A 7502-nucleotide genomic window follows, 5' to 3' on the forward strand; every position below is an offset into this window, starting at 1 on the left:
AGATTTTTTTACATGCGCATAAGGAATATGTTTTGTCCATTTTCAATATGATTTCATACGAAGTCAAAAGTCAAAATGTCAAAATTTTGGGAAAAACTTCACACACCCTTAAAAAGTGCTTTCTGGACCGTTTTCAAAATTCTTTCGAATTTTTTGTCAATTACACATGTGTAAGAACTGTATGAATACACTTTTGTCCAATTATATTATCATTTTTTTTTTTTTTTTTACATCCGCATAAGTAATATGTTTTGTCCAATTTCAATATGATTTCATAGGAAGTCAAAAGTCAAAAATGTCAAAATTTTGTAAAAATTTCACCACACCCTTAAAAAGTGCTTTCTGGACCGTTTTTCGAAATTCTTTCAAATTTTGTGTCAATTACACACGTATAAGAACTGTATCAACATACTTTAGTTGTATTTTAATATCATATATATATTTTTTCTTTTTACTTGTGCATAAGGAATATGATTTGTCCATTTACAATATGATTTCATAGGAAGTCAAAAGTCAAAGTCAAAATTCACTTTTTTTGGGGCCAAATGCCATATGAAATTTGACATGCTCAAAAATGTTAAATTGACTGGTCTGATGAACACAGGATGGCCGAGCAGTGATAGTTGTACATTTCCATCACTCGTTGTGTTGATTTCATCATGTCCATTAGGTGATGTTTTTCACTATAGAATCATATTGCAAGTGCGCATGCATTTGCAATATGGTTCAATGGACAATTACCATATGAAATTTGACATGCTCAAAAATGCTAAATTGACTGGCCCGATGAACTCGGGATGGCTGGGCAGTGATTCTGGTTCATCTCAATCGCTCGTTAGGGTTGATTTCAGAATGTCCATTAGGTGATGTTTTTCACTATAGAATCATATTGCAAATGCACGTGCATTGTTGTGCAACTGGTAACCCAAAAATAAAAATAAGGTGATTTCTATATGTCCATTTGTTTATGTTTTCTTACTTTTGCAAAGTCACTGTGCATTTGCAATATGGTTCAATGGGCAGGTACCATCAGGAATTTGTCATGCTATAACAATCCTGCAGGAATGTGAAATTGACTGGCCCGATGAACTCGGGATGGCTGGGCAGTGATTCTGGTTCATCTCAATCGCTCGTTAGGGTTGATTTCAGAATGTCCATTAGGTGGTGTTTTTTCACTATAGAATCATATTGCAAATGCACGTGCATTGTTGTGCAACTGGTAACCCAAAAATAAAAAATAAGGTGATTTCTATATGTCCATTTGTTTATGTTTTCTTACTTTTGCAAAGTCACTGCATTTGCAATATGGTTCAATGGGCAGGTACCATCACGATTTTGTCATGCTATAAAAATCCTGCAGGAATGCAAAATTGACTGGTCTGATGAACACAGGATGGCCGAGCAGTGATAGTTGTACATTTCCATCACTCGTTGTGTTGATTTCATCATGTCCATTAGGTGATGTTTTTTCACTATAGAATCATATTGCAAGTGCGCGTGCATTTGCAATATGGTTCAATGGACAATTACCATATGAAATTTGACATGCTCAAAAATGCTAAATTGACTGGCCTGATGAACACAGGGTGGCCGAGCAGTGATAGTTGTACCTTTCCATCACTCGTTGTGTTGATTTCATCATGTCCATTTGTTTATGTTTTCTCACTTTTGCAAAGTCACTGTGCATTTGCAATATGGTTCAATGGGCAGGTACCATCACAAATTTGTCATGCTATAAAAACCCTGCAGGAATGTGAAATTGACTGGCCCGATGAACTCGGGATGGCTGGGCAGTGATTCTGGTTCATCTCAATGGCTCGTTAGGGTTGATTTCAGAATGTCACTTTTGGTGATGGTACCTCACTGTTTAAACATATTGCAAATGGACAAGAGTCACCAGCAAGTCACCGTCCATCAGTCAATTAGATATCATTCTGACAACAAACTGATACAAACTGACACTAAACCCACTTTTTCCAACTCGTTTAGTAGCCAACTATCACATACTTCAGAGCTGGCCCAAAATTCACAACGCCTTATGTTCAAACCATAAAAAAAACATAAAACACGTAGTTACGTTCGCGCTGCGGGTCCATTTCTTATGTTATGTGTAGGCCTAGCTGAGGCGACCCCGAATCCCGAGTTTCGGCTCGATAGGTCCTTCGGCGCCCGAGTAAAACCCTAATTGGTGCTGAAAATCCACTTTTTTTTTCAATGCCTTGCTATGGGGTCCTTGAATGAGCTATCGGACCGAAACGTTGGGGTCCGTCTCTATGGGCCGAGCCGGTTTCAATGCACCTAGTCTTGTGTCTCTGAGACATTTCTAAATGTCGCCATTTTCGTAATGGTCAAAATGAATTGAAGTCATTGCAAATGTACGAGGCTATTTCTCGGTCCGAGAACCTTCTAGAGCCACCTAACTCACCACGCACTATCGACCCGAGGTCTAGAACAGGTTTCTAAAGTTTCGGAACTCTAGGTCTGACGGTTCTTTTTTAGCTCGAACAAAGCTAACTATTGGAGGCACTGTCTGTCTCTACAAACCCCAATACGTCCCTCCTTCCAAGTTGTGTGTCTGTGTGATTTAGTTTTCCTTTGAAATTTTATGGGAAAAATGACTGATTTACAGTTCATGGGGGTTGCCTAATCACACATATGAAGTTTTGGACAGATCTGACTTTTTTAACCCCTCGAAACAGCCCCTGAGACACCAATTAAGGCACTTCCGGTTGGCACAGGAAGCTATAAGTCAACACATATCCTCACTGTGGTATGCTTTTACAGAATCCTGAGTTTTAAGTCCTTACGTTAAGAATTGACTGATTTACACAGGGTTGAATGCACTATGTCTATCAAACTGCAGGCAGGGTATGGAAAAACACTTTTAGGGTGATTTTAACCACTTCCGGTTGGTCCAGGAAGCTTAGAATCAACACAGGTAGACCTCATACTGCCCTGATGGACTGTTACTAAAGACAGGTTCATACGGCATTCATAACCCATATAGACTTCAGGTTGAATTTAGGGGTGCAGGCAATGTATTCCTATGGGGAGACAAGTCAATGCAAACTGTTTGAAGTAAACACCTTCTTTTAACTATTAAGGGTTAATGCCACACGGTCAAGGTTAGGCTTGCACGGATCGGAAGGACCTTAGGAACGTACCTGAGGTCAAATTGTGCTTCTCACCCTAAAGGTTCTCTCACTGTCACCCAAAAGCAAATGACGTGGTGGGGCAGGCTTAATTTTGGGCCTACTTTTCTCATGGTCGCTGCGCTCAGACCGAGCGAGCTACGGTCAAGCGGGATATCTCGTTGAACTCGGCACGGCCTAGAGATTATGTTTATGCCATTGCCTGCTCTCTGTGTCTTTGAGCACCGCCATGGCATTCTGAAATCAACACAAAAATGGCATCACCATAGTCTCCAGACTGTGCCGAGTTCAACGAGACGCCCGCTTGACAGCCCCGCTTGACAGTTTTCGAGATAAGGCCCCGTCGTGAATCGTGATGTTTTGTCCAATAGCAATATGATTGCTTATGCCCTCTTGTGGGAATTTCCGGGACGGCGGAAAAATGACCTAAATCTTATTATTTTTGTAAAACGGAAACCGAATGTCCGACAAAGTTTATTTGATGACTTCCTGGTAGGTCCGGCCCTGCCGCTCGGCCCGACGCCGTCCGCGAATTTTACAAGCGATTTCGGACGTCTAGTAAGGGACCGTACATTTGCAATATGGACTTTCTCACTAACCATACAGGTACTGCCGAAATCTTCCCTTAAGGTATGAAAAACCTTAGCATTTATATTTATCTCGCGAGAAGGACAATGTTGGTCCAGTGTGTTTGTGTGTATATGTACGCCTATACGCCATGAAAGTGACTAGCCACTTCATCATTCTTCCAGAGTCAGTCCCCTAATTATTTTGAATTGGCTTTGCGATTATACATTACATTTGTGAAAATGCAGTTGTTTAAAATATATATTTATCAGAATATATTTGTGATTGCGGCTGAATTTACTCCTGCCAAATGCCTTTTAATATAATGTTGCGCTGACGAACATTGCGCTACATTTTTGCCCTTTTAAGGCCATTCAAAAAGCTAACAAACATTAGAAAACTACAGGTCTACTTCCTTGAAAATGTTGCTGCACTTTTGATGCACGTTAACACAACCATTGGAACAAAGTGTTGTTGTTTCGTAAACTCCATGTTCAGTTGGATGAGAGCACGAATGGCCAGCGATCAAGCGTCAGGGTCAATTACACCACAAGTCTCTGTGGCGCAACTGTTTAGCATGTTAGACTGTTAATCTAAAGGTTGGTGGTTCGAGTCCACCCAGGGACGACAGTTCTCAGTTTGTTGTGCTCCATGATGTGGATGTGACATCCTGAACCTGTAAGGAGATTCCTCTTATTTTACCCTGCTGATGGTCAATGCCAACACAAGCCTCTCCAGTGCAATCAGTTAGCGTGTTTGACTGTCAATCTAAAGGTTAGTGCTTCGACACCACCCAGGGATGACATTTTTCAGATTGTGGAGATGTGAACTGACCCTTCCTGACTTGGCGTGAGCTTCCATGAGACTTTGGCCTCCTGAGGGTCAGTATAACCACAAGTCTCTGTGGTGCAATTGGTTGGTGCGTTAGACTGTTAATTTAAAAGTTGGTGATTTGAGCCCACCCAGGGATGCTGTCTTTCTGTTTCTAGTGATATGGAAGACCTTCCTGGCCTTACAGTAAGCTTGCTTTTGACCTGCTGTGTTTCCTGTTGTCACATGTGATTGGTGTGTTGTTGAACATGAAAGATGACAAGTTACGATACCTACTGGTAAAATGCCTGTCAATGGTCTCTGATCTTCTGTTACTCAATAGCTTGATCATTCTGTGTTCTCCAAGGAACATGTCATTTATTCTTATTAATCTGGCTGGTATGACAACGTAAATGATGTCAATCTGGCATGAAAAACCTTAGCATTTATATTTATCTCGCGAGAAGGACAATGTTGGTCCAGTGTGTTTGTGTGTATATGTACGCCTATACGCCATGAAAGTGACTAGCCACTTCATCATTCTTCCGGAGTCAGTCCCCTAATAATTTTGAATGGGCTTGGCGATTATATATTACATTTGTGAAAATGCAGTTGTTTAAAATATATATTTATCAGAATATATTTGTGATTGCGGCTGAATTTACTCCTGCCAAATGCCTTTAATATAATGTTGCGCTGACGAACATTGCGCTACATTTTTGCCCTTTTAAGGCCATTCAAAAAGCTAACAAACATTAGAAAACTACAGGTCTACTTCCTTGAAAATGTTGCTGCACTTTTGATGCACGTTAACACAACCATTGGAACAAAGTGTTGTTGTTTCGTAAACTCCATGTTCAGTTGGATGAGAGCACGAATGGCCAGCGATCAAGCGTCAGGGTCAATTACACCACAAGTCTCTGTGGCGCAATTGGTTAGCGCGTTAGACTGTTAATCTAAAGGTTGGTGGTTCGAGTCCACCCAGGGACGACAGTTCTCAGTTTGTTGTGCTCCATGATGTGGATGTGACATCCTGAACCTGTAAGGAGATTCCTCTTATTTTACCCTGCTGATGGTCAATGCCAACACAAGCCTCTCCAGTGCAATCAGTTAGCGTGTTTGACTGTCAATCTAAAGGTTAGTGCTTCGACACCACCCAGGGATGACATTTTTCAGATTGTGGAGATGTGAACTGACCCTTCCTGACTTGGCGTGAGCTTCCATGAGACTTTGGCCTCCTGAGGGTCAGTATAACCACAAGTCTCTGTGGTGCAATTGGTTGGTGCGTTAGACTGTTAATTTAAAAGTTGGTGATTTGAGCCCACCCAGGGATGCTGTCTTTCTGTTTCTAGTGATATGGAAGACCTTCCTGGCCTTACAGTAAGCTTGCTTTTGACCTGCTGTGTTTCCTGTTGTCACATGTGATTGGTGTGTTGTTGAACATGAAAGATGACAAGTTACGATACCTACTGGTAAAATGCCTGTCAATGGTCTCTGATCTTCTGTTACTCAATAGCTTGATCATTCTGTGTTCTCCAAGGAACATGTAATTTATTCTTATTAATCTGGCTGGTATGACAACGTAAATGATGTCAATCTGGCATGAAAACCTTAGCATTTATATTTATCTCGCGAGAAGGACAATGTTGGTCCAGTGTGTTTGTGTGTATATGTACGCCTATACGCCATGAAAGTGACTAGCCACTTCATCATTCTTCCGGAGTCAGTCCCCTAATAATTTTGAATGGGCTTGGCGATTATATATTACATTTGTGAAAATGCAGTTGTTTAAAATATATATTTATCAGAATATATTTGTGATTGCTGTTGAATTTACAGATGCCAAATGCCTTTTAATATAATGTTGCGCTGACGAACATTGCGCTACATTTTTGCCCTTTTAAGGCCATTCAAAAAGCTAACAAACATTAGAAAACTACAGGTCTACTTCCTTGAAAATGTTGCTGCACTTTTGATGCACGTTAACACAACCATTGGAACAAAGTGTTGTTGTTTCGTAAACTCCATGTTCAGTTGGATGAGAGCACGAATGGCCAGCGATCAAATCAGGGTCAATGCACCACAAGTCTCTGTGGCGCCCAATTGGTTATGCGTTTGAGTTAATCTTAAAAACTGGTGGTTCAGTCCACCCAGGAAAATGACGACAGTTCTCAGTTTGTTTGCTCCATGATGTGGATGTGACATCCTGAACCTGTAAGGAGATTCCTCTTATTTTACCCTGCTGATGGTCAATGCTAACACAAGCCTGGACCAGTGCAATCAGTTAGCGTGTTTGACTGTCAATCTAAAGGTTAGTGCATGAGACACCACCCAGGGATGACATTTTTCAGATTGTGGAGATGTGAACTGACCCTTCCTGACTTGGCGTGAGCTTCCATGAGACTTTGGCCTCCTGAGGGTCAGTATAACCACAAGTCTCTGTGGTGCAATTGGTTGGTGCTGACTGTTAATTTAAAAGTTGGTGATTTGAGCCCACCCAGGGATGCTGTCTTTCTGTTTCTAGTTATATGGAAGACCTTCCTGGCCTTACAGTAACCTTGCTTTTGACCTGCTGTGTTTCCTGTTGTCACATGTGATTGGTGTGTTGTTGAACATTGAAAGATGACAAGTTACTTGATACCTATGGTAAAATGATGTCAATTTGTCTCTGTCTTCTGTTACTCAAAGCTTTATCTGATCATTCTGTGTTGTCTTCAAGGAACATGTCATTTATTCTTATTAAACTGGCTGGTATGACAACGTTTTGTCAATCTGGCATGTAAGGGAAGACCCCCTGTATTGGACAAAAAATGAATGGCAAGATATTGGCAGTGGCCAAACCATATACACATTGTCCAATACCACCCAATTTGGCGTTGATTCATGCAAAGCATATTGCAAATGCCATATGGCTATTGCCAGTTGTAACACTAAAAATTCAACAGGTGGCGAATCCGCTCCACCGTGGTTTTT

The 7502-nt window shown here is 41.0% G+C and overlaps 1 non-coding gene across 1 annotated transcript; it reads left to right on the forward strand.

The window, feature by feature from the left end:
- The first annotated feature begins 5445 nt into the window (after positions 1 to 5445).
- On the forward strand, positions 5446 to 5519 carry trnan-guu (transfer RNA asparagine (anticodon GUU)). The gene has a single exon. It is a non-coding gene; the product is annotated as a tRNA-Asn (tRNA).
- Positions 5520 to 7502: the final 1983 nt, after the last annotated feature.

This window comes from Oncorhynchus nerka, linkage group LG8 (assembly GCF_034236695.1).
Source record: "Oncorhynchus nerka isolate Pitt River linkage group LG8, Oner_Uvic_2.0, whole genome shotgun sequence".
In the NCBI taxonomy this organism is placed as follows: domain Eukaryota; kingdom Metazoa; phylum Chordata; class Actinopteri; order Salmoniformes; family Salmonidae; genus Oncorhynchus; species Oncorhynchus nerka.